Raw genomic sequence first — 11,180 nt, 5'->3', positions numbered from 1 at the left:
TAAGAAGGGGAATAAATTTAAGAAAATATGGCTTTAATAGGTGGTTTTGCTGCTCTCCTTGAGGATGCTTGCAAGGAGAGCTGAGCTTTGGTCAACAGGATGATGGGATATGTCTGACTGTATCTTTCCATGTCCAGACCCTCTTTGGGGCTATGTGCAGGCCAAGACCCACTGAGGCCCAGGGATGACTGAGACCTGGTTGAGTGTGGCCACATGTGCTTCTTTAGTGTCTTAAGCCTCCATGGACCATGCTTATGTGAAGCCAGGACCGCCTCCCCAAGCACCATCCTTCCTGGGGGTTCTAGAGCCTCAGCAAGAAGGACCATTAGGTTTCATTTCAATTTTTATTTTTTTGCTGGAGAAACATCAGATCTGCAGGGGCCTGAGCACAGCTGTCACCAGGGGTGCACAGCTCCTGACAGAGGCCATGTCCTTCGGGAACTAGCACATCTGTCTGCTAAGGACACCATTGTCACTATTAGGCAGATGCATTAGTTGGAGGACTCCGCATAGAAGTAATGGACTTTTCTGGGAAGTGACCCTTTCTTTGATATATATATATATATATATATATATATATATATATATATAGCCATTTTAAATAAAGACTTTGGAGAAAAATTGCCTTTTTTGGATTTTTCTGCTTTGGGTTTATTTTGACCCAAATTTCTGGTATCTGCCTAAAATCCCCAAACAGATATCTTGAATTGTTTTTATTTAGACAATTTTTAGATTTAAAAGGTTAAGATATCATTTTAGATAACAAATTTCTATCTTTGTTGGCAGTGATGTGAGTAGGAAAGGGAGGGGGGGGTCTCAGGCCTATTTGATCAAAAGCCCTGGCTTCCTATAAAAAACACTATGCAAGAATTTTCCGCTTACTGTTTGAGGGTTTGAGAAGATGCAGAAGCAATCTCCATAAGGGAGTTTAAGCTGAAAAAACAAGCAAAGAAATAAAGTACTTGACATATTTGCTAAGATTTAAATGGTGTTTTCTTTCTTCTTATCTTGAGGTCATGGAAATCTTGGTTGTAGCCATCCATCTAGGTTTCTTCCTGGGTTTTTCTGTTAAGATGGAAACATTTTCAATAAAGATTTGCTCAGACTTTTCTGTGCTGAAGTGTTTTATTTCTTATCAGATTAATCCCCTTAGCTTGCAGTCCCATGTCAGGCAGTGCCATTCTAGGAAGGAGCTTATACTAGTCTTGTTGATTTTGCAATGTGACTGGCTGCCAGGGAAGATAAAACCAGCCCCACTGTGCTTGCAGCCCAGTTATCCTAAGCAGGACATGTGAGGCCAGGAGGCTTGGTCTCCAGGAGAGTAGGGATCTGAGGAGAGGAAGAAAATCTTTGTAACCGTATTACTCTTCCTGTTATTCATGGTACATGAATACCTGCTCATGATGCTGGGGGTCCAGGGATAAATCAACCACTGGCATTTCCACAGCAGGTTCTTAGAGTGCACCAGTCAGAACCCAGGGCTGTGTACACGGTGCTGAGTGCTATGCGCAAAGGGAGCCATCTCTTAGGACCAGACACCACAATGAAATGGAAACTCAAGACGCCAGCAGCCTCCTCTAACACCAGTCCTTGGAATGAGTGACAGTTTGGAGGGATCTCCTTTTCCTGGCGATTTTCTGAGTTGCTGAGAACCTCTGAGCTCATTGCCTTCACTGGTAATATTTACAGGGGTGATTTTTTTTCTGCTGTGTGTCTTATTTCTAGTTTAGGGGGACAAAAGTACATCCAGTTATTTACCTCAGTTTAGATTATCATCACCATTGTCTTTTTTGTTTATTCTCCATATAGATCATAATTCAGAAAAAAGATACGGAAAGAAAGGGATTTGAGGGGTTTTTTTCTCCAGCTTTACTAAGGTACAACTGTAGGGGAAGCTTTTCTTAAAATGCACTTTGCAGGGGCTTCCCTGGTGGCACAGTGGTTAAGAATCCACCTGCCAATGCAGGGGACACGGGTTCGAGCCCTGGTCCGGGAAGATCCCACATGCCACGGAGCAACTAAGCCCGTGCGCCACAACTACTGAGCCTGTGCTCTGGAGCCCGTGAGCCACAACTACTGAAGCCTGTGAGCCTATAGCCCGTGCTCCGCAACAAGAGAAGCCACCGCAATGAGAAGCCATGCACCGCAAGCCCCCGCTCGCCACAACTAGAGAAAAGCCCACACGCGGCAACGGAAACCCAATGCAGCCAAAAATAAAAATAAATAAAATAAATAAATTAAAAAAAAATGCGCTTTGCAGTCCTCACCTCCTTATGTGATAGAAGGGTGAACCACTTGCTGTACGATGTGAAGACGGTGGCCAGCTTCTTATATATGTATATTTAGTAGTTTTTAAATTGTATCCCTGAACTATTCTATAAATATAATATCCAACATAAAACAGTCACGATAATAGAAATTTAAAAGATGAAGTAAGTATAAAATAGATAATATTTTAATAATTATTTTATTAATGGTATAAAAGTACTTTTGACCTCATTTACTATAAATAATATTTAGAGGGAGAAATGTTATTGAATATGTCTAATTGCTTTTAAAAATCTTTGTAATATGCCAGTTTGAAGATCTGGGTCTTAGTTCAATCGATTTCAGTTCTCTGCTTGAATAGATGTTATAGGTGAAAAAGATACCATACAAAGACATTTAAATCCAAATAAAATAGTATATAATTGGCTGTGCTAAGTAAATTACAAAACTCATTGCGAAATTCCTTCCATCAATTTTGCAAAGGCTTTATTTTAACATTTGGCTAGTAAATCTCATCTTAGTTTATGTCAGCTAGTCTTGCAAACTAGTTAAGGGGGTTGACTTTTTATTTTTTAACACAGTGAGTTAAAACCACGCAAATTCTTTATTTGGAAAATTTAAAATAAACTAAAAAATTCTGCTTCTACTTTTTAAAAAAGTGTAAAGATAAGGGGTTTTACAGGGGACACATACCTACATTGTTGTTAGAAATAATATCACATCATGGTGGAATCATTCCTAAACATGCACTAGACTTCACTTTCTAAAGTTTTCCCCATTCATTTACTTTCTAAAAGTACTATTAAAATGTCATCTATAACTCGATGGGCTGGATTAAATGCAAATTGTGATTATTACTTAAAAAAAATCTGCAGGTAGCATATTTTGGACAGTCAACTTATCAACCAGAAAAGATCAGAAAATTTAGTACTATTGCATTTTTAAAAAATTGCTAATAATTTATTTTTAAGTTTGACAGTTCTTTGGAGTTTTTTTGCCATGAGATAATCAGTGATTCTTTTTGTGGTGGAAGAATCTCATATCATTATAAAGATTATATCATTTAAAACTGTTGCACCTATAAAATTAATCACATTTGTAATTGCCCTGTAAACTTCAAAGGTTGCCATATGATATGGAAATGAATAAGCTGAGCAAGGGCATCACCATCACCCCTGCTCTCGCGCATAACTTCCACTTGTCCCCGCAGACACTTTCAGAACCATGGATCACACGTAACCAAGTGGGATGCTAGCATTAGTCCATGTTAGGTGACCAATTTGTCCTGGTTTGCCTGGGACCCTCCTGGATTTAGTCCTGTGTTCCAGGAAATCCTTTAGTCTGGAGCAAATTGGGACGTTTGATCACCTCAGTCCACATATTAGGTACAACTAGATATTAATTTCTTCTTTTCTCTGTTTTTTTCTTATAAATTAGTAGTTTTTTGGTCTGCACGCTAATGGTTTGTCTCATGTGATTACTAGGATACATGCGTCCCACTTCAGAGCTTGTAACTGAGATTCTTGCTGGCTAGAATTCTCAGTAAAAGCTCCCCTGGGGACCACAGGAGGGAAGCTGGCTCTGGCCTGAAGAACCTTGTCCTAATGGGTTCTAAGTCAATACTAGGTCTAGAAACACCAGCGATTCTACCAGGGAATGATCCTGGGGTTTCTCATTTGAGTGGTAATAGCATGAGATACACATTACATACTGTCTTAAAACTAAAATCAAGTTCTCACAAAAGGTTTTCTTTATGTAACCTGATCTTAAAGCAACACCTGTACGAATATGACAATGTCAACTCATTTGGGAAAATCTTAAGAGAAGGCACATTTTTCCTAAGGTCAAGGTGATGCCTTCTTCTACCCAATTCAATCAGGTGGGACACTTTAACAGCGGTCTCTGCCTAGCCTGCATATTAGAACTTCTTGGGGAATTTTTAAAAATCCCTGTGTCCAGACCAAGACTTAGATCAACTAAAACAGAATTGCTGGGAGTGCGAACTGGGCATCAGGAATTTTAAAGCTCTCAGGTGATTCCAGTGTACAGCCCAAGCCCAGAACCACTGCTCATCTACCCTCCCCTGCCAGTGGTTTTGGGATAGCTGTCATATCTGAAAGCTGAAAAAGAGATCTCAGCGACTTGTGCATGACATGTAGAATTGACGCTGTTCTATTTAATTAGCGTTGTTTTCCTACCAAGCCAGGCAGAGGTATAGTACTGCACCATCTCTTCATTAGAGGGTGAAAGCCCAGTGGTCTTAGCAATCACTATAGGAGGGCTCTAGAGTGGATACATTCAGTTAAGAGATAGCAGCTAAAGTCATTTCATATGCCCATTATCTGATAGCACATGGATTTTCTTTTAATATGTGTAGTTCCCACGAGCAAATGTAAGAATGAAACATAAAGGAAAGAACAGGATATTAGAATCTTCTCCCCTTGTCTCACCTGTGTGTTTTAAACTTCAGTAATGGATTGATATATTCAATATGGAGCTGCTTGGACCAGATGAAAAGATAACAGGGACAACAGCTATGGTAGAATCCCCCATATAAGCCTATGCTTGTGGTCAAGTCAAGGGCCTCCCTGGGCAGAAGGCTTTATGACCTTCAAACCAAACTAAACCTTAAAGGATGAGCCATGTAGGACCGAGGAATCTGCTTCTTCCAGTGATGGAATATAACTAAGCCTTGACCAATGTCCTTATTTGCTATCTTAGATTCTATGTATTTTAGTGGAGAAAGATCTTGATGTCTGGAGGGCCTGAGAGAACTGGAGGACTTGGGGCCCAGGAGTGTAAGGAAGGTTGTCACCAACTGCTGGTAAATGAGACTGGAGACCCTTGTTTTGTTTACCAGGTGCAATAGCATTTATGTGCCGGGTACTTGTGGAATTCCAGGCCCTGACCACAGGAAGCTCAGAGTTAGTGGGGCAAGTGGAAAGTTGCAATAGAGTGAAATGAGTGGTAGATCTAAACACAGTTGATTTACCTGTCCCTCCTTTACCAATGAAAACGTTATTACCATCTCATTTAATCTTCACGAAAAGCAAATAAAGACTGTACAATTTTAATTCCCATTTATGGGAGGAAGACATAGATTTAAAGAGGCTAAGTAACATGTCCAAGTTCACACAGTCAGTAAATGGCCCTGCTGGTGTTCAAACCCACCATGCCCAATGCTCATTCTTTTAATCATTTTGTCATACAGCCAACAACATTGGTTCTGGCCTGAAGAGCCCAGTCATAATGGGTTCTAAGTCAGTACTAGGTCTAGGAACACCAGGGATTCTAACAGGGGATGATCCTAGGGTTTCTCATTTGAGGCAGAGAGTAGGGATGGAGACCAAATATATCTATTTCTTACTATAAATCACAGTATCGTAGTGACCAACTAATATGTCCAGACTTGGTGCTGGGACACTTTACAAATCAAAAATTTGTTGCCTTCTTGGTTCCTGGCATACTTAACACAAATCAGAATATTTAAAGGGCTGAAATAAAATGTATTAATATTTTGGTCAACTTCAACACAATATTCAGTTCTGTTAAAGTATTTGTTAGAGTCTCTTAATCTGTAGATTTGGCTAAAAATGACTTTCAGAGGAAGGATATGATTAATATGAAGTTTTTACAGAGATAATTCGAAATATGTATTTCACTTGATTATGAAAAGGATTTTCTTGTGTTTTTCCCAAAGACTTAGATTTACATATTCACATTACCCCTTTTAAACAGAAATCTGCAAGCCATCTATTAAAAAGAAATAGCCTAATTCTTTCTGCACAAGCCAGTAAAGAGTCCAAGGGCTTTGGGGCTAAGATGCACTAAAAATGCCTCAGTGCCATGGCAGACCTGGATTTCTAGAGGTGTGCTTTCTTTTTTTATTTTATTATTATTATTATTTGGTGTGCTTTCTTTATGTCTAGGGAAGTAAGTCAGGATAAAGAGTTTTCAGAGTTGCAGCATTTGGCCCTGTTCACCCCTGGGAACAGTGACTCTGGTCTATGTACTTCAAAAACAAGGAGGCAGACCGGAGATCCTCGTGATGCTGAAGGGGCTTTTGAGCAGACCTGTCTGCTCACCACAGTGACTCAGCACCAACTTACAGAGACTAGCTCAGACTGCTGTGCATTTGCTGCTGTGTTTCATGTCCAAGTGTTGATTAGGGGCACTTTTGACATGGAATAACTGTCTCTTTCACATATCAAAAGCCATTGTTACCTCATCTGAGGCAATGCAGCATAGTGGAAGGGAGAAGAGTTTGGAGCAGACAAAATTTGGTTTGAATGGGGATAATATACGTGATAATATAATTAAAGAGACCACTGTAATGTCTGACATTTCATAAGCCTTTCATAAATGTTAGTACCTCTTAAGTAGAAGGTTAGAAGGTCCTGCATCTGAAGCTTTTAAAATTTAAAAACAGCTCACAGTTTTGATAGAAATACTTTATATAAACAAAATTTAGAGGTAAATCAGTTTTCATATAGCTGATGTTGAAATAGAATCTCCTGGCTGGGAAATAATTTGCCTTCCTGTTTACAGTTGTCATTTTTCACCAATTTTAGGTCTGAAATAAGAGTACTTTTTACATAAACAATGTAGTTCTCATAAGCTTTACCATATTAGTAATCACAGTTTTTAAAATTAGAATGTACACACAGACTTGCTGAAGTAGTAATGACTTGCTGTATATTCTTTTTCTGGGAAAGTTCAGTGCAATGAATGAGCTGGGTTTATGAGAAGTCTGGGTGTTGGATAACCCCTGCATGGCGCAGATGGGCTGATGGGCTAGTATGCAGCACGGAGAGCACATCTTCCAGGGGCTGAATTCCTCAGGGTTATGTCCTGAGGTCACCAGGGAGAGTTTTGATCTTTCACATCAGTGTTACTTTTTTTCTACCCATCATCTTATTATGCAAATGTTCAAGCATGCACAGAAATTTAAAGAATTGTACAGTGAACATCCATATACTCACTGCCCAAGATTCTACAATTAACATTTTACCACAAATCTGTCTAACTCATTTACTCACCCTCTATTTCTCCTTTAATCTGTCTTGTATTAAGATAGATTTCAAAGTGAGTTGCTGATACCAGTACACTCACCCCTAGATACTTTACTATGCATACAAGAAACTGATATTAGATTAGGGTTTTGTTTTTTTTTTTTAATTGTGAGGTCAAATTTGTGTATGGTGAAACAGATAAATCTTAAGGGTACCATTAAATTAGTTCACCTGTGTAACTCAAATCTCTACCAAGACACAGAACACTCCCATCAACCCCAAAATTTCCTCATGACCCTTCTCAGTTAATCTCCATACCTACCTCCTTAAAGGCAACCACCAATTTTTCTTTTCACCATAGATTAATCAGTGTTGCCTCTTGTAGAATTAACATGAATGGAATGACAGAGTGTGCACTCTCTTGTGTAAATCTTCTTTTGCTCTGCATAATGTTTTTTATATTCATCCGTGTTGTGCACGTATAGGCAGTTTGTTCTTTTTCATTGCTGAGTAATATTCCATTGCAAGAATATTTACTGTAGTTTGTTTATCCGTTTTCCTATTGATTGACACCTGGGCTGTTTCCAGTTTTAGGTTATTATGGATACAGTTGCTAAGAACATTCTTGTACAAGTTGGTTTACTTTGTGTGTGTGTGTGTGTGTGTGTGTACATACATTTTTATTTCTCTTGGGTAAATACCTAAGAACAAAATTACTGGAGCATACAGTAGATATATGTTTAGTTTTATAAGAAAACTGTTAGATCTTTTTCCAGAGTAGTTATGCCACTTTACACTCTCACCAGAAATGTATGAGAGTTCCTGTTACTTCACTGCCTTGCCAACATTTGGTCTATCTCATTTTGGTTTTAATTTGCATTTCTTTGATGACTAATGATGTTGGACAATTTGTTCTACATTTATTTATTGATCATTCATCTTCCTTTGTGAAATGTCTGTTCAAATCTTTTGTCCATTTTTAATAGGTTAATTTGTCTTCCTTTTACTGAGTTATAGGAGTTCTTGATATACTGTGAATACAATTCCTTTGTTAGGTATATATTTTGGGAATATTTTCCTCCAGGCTGCAGCTTGCCTATCATTTTTCTGATAGTGTCTTTTGATGAGGATAAGCTTTTAAACTTGATGCAGTACAATTTATCATTCTTTTCTTTTATGGGTGTTTATTTCTGTGTCTTATCTAAGAAATCTTTCCCTCCCCAACCCCAAGTTGTGAAGATATTATCCTGTTTTCTCACAGAGGCTTGGTAGTTTTATGCTTTACATTGAAACCTAAGATCCGTTTGTGTCTGTGGTATGATATAGGAGTCAAGGTTCTTCTTTTTTCCTACATGAGCATTCAGTTTATAGGAGACAAGTTTCTTTTTTTTTCCTACATGAACATTCAGTTTTCCTAATACCATTTGTTGAAAAGCATTTCCTTTCTCCATTGTATTTCTCTGATGTTTTTGTTGAAATTAAGTGACTATATAAGTGTGATTCTATTTCTCAACTTTATTTTCTGATCTTTTGATACTTTTTATCTATTCTTATACCACTACCACACTGTTTTAATTAATGTAGCTTTATAGCAAAACTTGAAATCAAATATGTAAGTCCTCCAATCTTGTTTTCCTTTTTTCAAGATTGCTTTGAATATTATAGGTCCTTTTCATTTCCATGTACATTTTAGAATCAGCTTATCAATTCCTACAAAAAACCAGATGAGATTATGATTGGGTTGCATTAAATTTGTAGATCAACTTGTAGAAGATTGACATCTTAAAACATTGCATCTTCTAATCCATGAACATAGTACGTCTCTCCATGTATATAGACCTTTAAAGTTTTTCTCAGTAAGGTTTTGTAGTTTTCAATGTACAAGTCCTATGCGTTTTTAAAATTTATTATTAAGTATTTTACGTTTTTGATGTTATTATGAAATAAATTGTATTTTAAAATTTTATTTTCTAATTGCTACTAGTATAGACAGCACAATTATTATTTGTGGATTGACCTTGTATCCTTCACCTGCTAAAGTTACTTATTGGCTCTAGTATCTATTTTTTGTAGATTCATAATGATGTCACATGTAAGCATTCATGTCTGAGCAGAGGTTTTACTTCTTTCTTTCCAATCTGCATTATTTCTTTTCCTTGTTTTATTGTATTGGTTAGAACCTTGGGTAAAATATTGAGTAGAAATGGTGAGAGACAATCTATTTGCCTTATTCCCAATCTTAGAAAGAAACAATTCAGTATTTCACTATTATATATGATATTAGTTATAGGTCTTTCTTAAATGTAAAACCTTTATCATATTGAGGAAATACTCTTATATTCCTGATTGCAGAGTTAAAAAAATCACACTGGTGCTTAATTTGGATTTTTTTGATCCACTGAGGTATTCATGGAGATCTCTGAATATCAGAGGAGGGTCTGGGCTATGAACACCACTGTCACAACACACATTTGATGAGCATCAGCTATTCGTCTTCATTGTGTTGTATGTAGTAGAGTTTGGCCTGGAGGCAGAGGGCTGGATAAGGTGATCTCTGGTTGGCTGCCTGCCCTAAGATTCCATGACTCCTTCTTATGTAAGCCACAAGAGAAGCTGATGTCTCAAGCTGCCACTCACTAGGGAAACTGATCTTCCCTGAAGGAGCCCCTCCCTAATTCTCACCTGGCAGTCTAAGCCCCAGGTGGACAATTTATTGGACAATTTATTATGGGGCTGGGCTGCTCCAGCTGGACCCAGGAGCTCAGCTATGCAAATACCAGTTATGAGTTTGTATTTGTGTTGACCTCACCTTTTGCTTTCAAACCTCCAATGCCCACCAGAAGGAATCTGTCTAGGGAGTTTGGACAGTAGTGTTTTTTTTTCTTTTTTTTGGCTTATTGTTTATTTGGTTTTTGCTCGGGATGAATTTTATATCTCATAGACATGAACTTGTGATTTTTAAAAATATACCTAGCTTTGTTACAGTGATTTTTCTTAAAAAAAATGCACTTTGCCTTTGTCATCTAGCCAACTTTAGTTCCATCACTTGCTCCTCCTAAAATAAGCTGTGGACCTTCCTACCTCTGTGTCCTTGACATGCCCTTTCTCTGCTTTTGATTCATCTCCAAGGTCCAGTTCAAATACTGCCTTCTCTGAGAAACTCTCACTATCTGGTCAGAATAAATGATTCTGAGCTCCCAAGGTCCACTGAAGAAATCCTTCCACCTCCTGTGAACCCCAAGGATCCTCTGAAGGAAACACTTTCCCCTTCAAGATGTGTGGGGAGGCAGGGATTGGGCTTCAAACCCACTGTAAGGACAAGACTGAGGGATGAGTTTTGTGCCTGTCACACCAGCCCTGGGTGGTCACCCTCTGCTCATCAGGTTGTCACGTCCTGGGAAACCTCCTTGCATTGATCAACGGTGTCTGTTTTTGCTCTATAGCTGGATGGAAAGGGTTAAGCAGTTAGGCAATTCCCCTGTGGCTTGGTAATTTCTGGAGAATCCTGGCACAAATAATTTGCATAAGGCGGACATCTCCTGGACGATGCAGTGCCCTGCAATCGCAATGCAAATGAACTGCAGCTGTATTAACCTCTGAGGCTTGGGGGACTGATTGGACCGTCCCTGGGAGCCTTTGCAGATCACCCTGCCCCATCTGGCCCCAGGGACTGCAAAGTAGAGACAGAACTTCCTTTGTCTGGGGTTGGAGTTATGCTGAAGGTGATTCTCCCCTCATTTCATCGCATCAGCAATAGGGCTCGGGAGACTGCCGGAGAGCTTCGCCTATGAGGTTATACAGACCTGGTTTCAAATCCTGGTAGTCATGTGACCAAGGGCAAGTTGCTTGGTAACCCTCTGCCCTTGTTTCTCCATCTATAAAATGGGTCCTCAAAGGATT

Source organism: Stenella coeruleoalba, assembly GCF_951394435.1.
Source record: "Stenella coeruleoalba genome assembly, chromosome: 8".
NCBI lineage: Eukaryota > Metazoa > Chordata > Mammalia > Artiodactyla > Delphinidae > Stenella > Stenella coeruleoalba.
The sequence above is the reverse complement of the archived record's forward strand: the minus strand, read 5'-3'. Positions refer to the sequence as shown.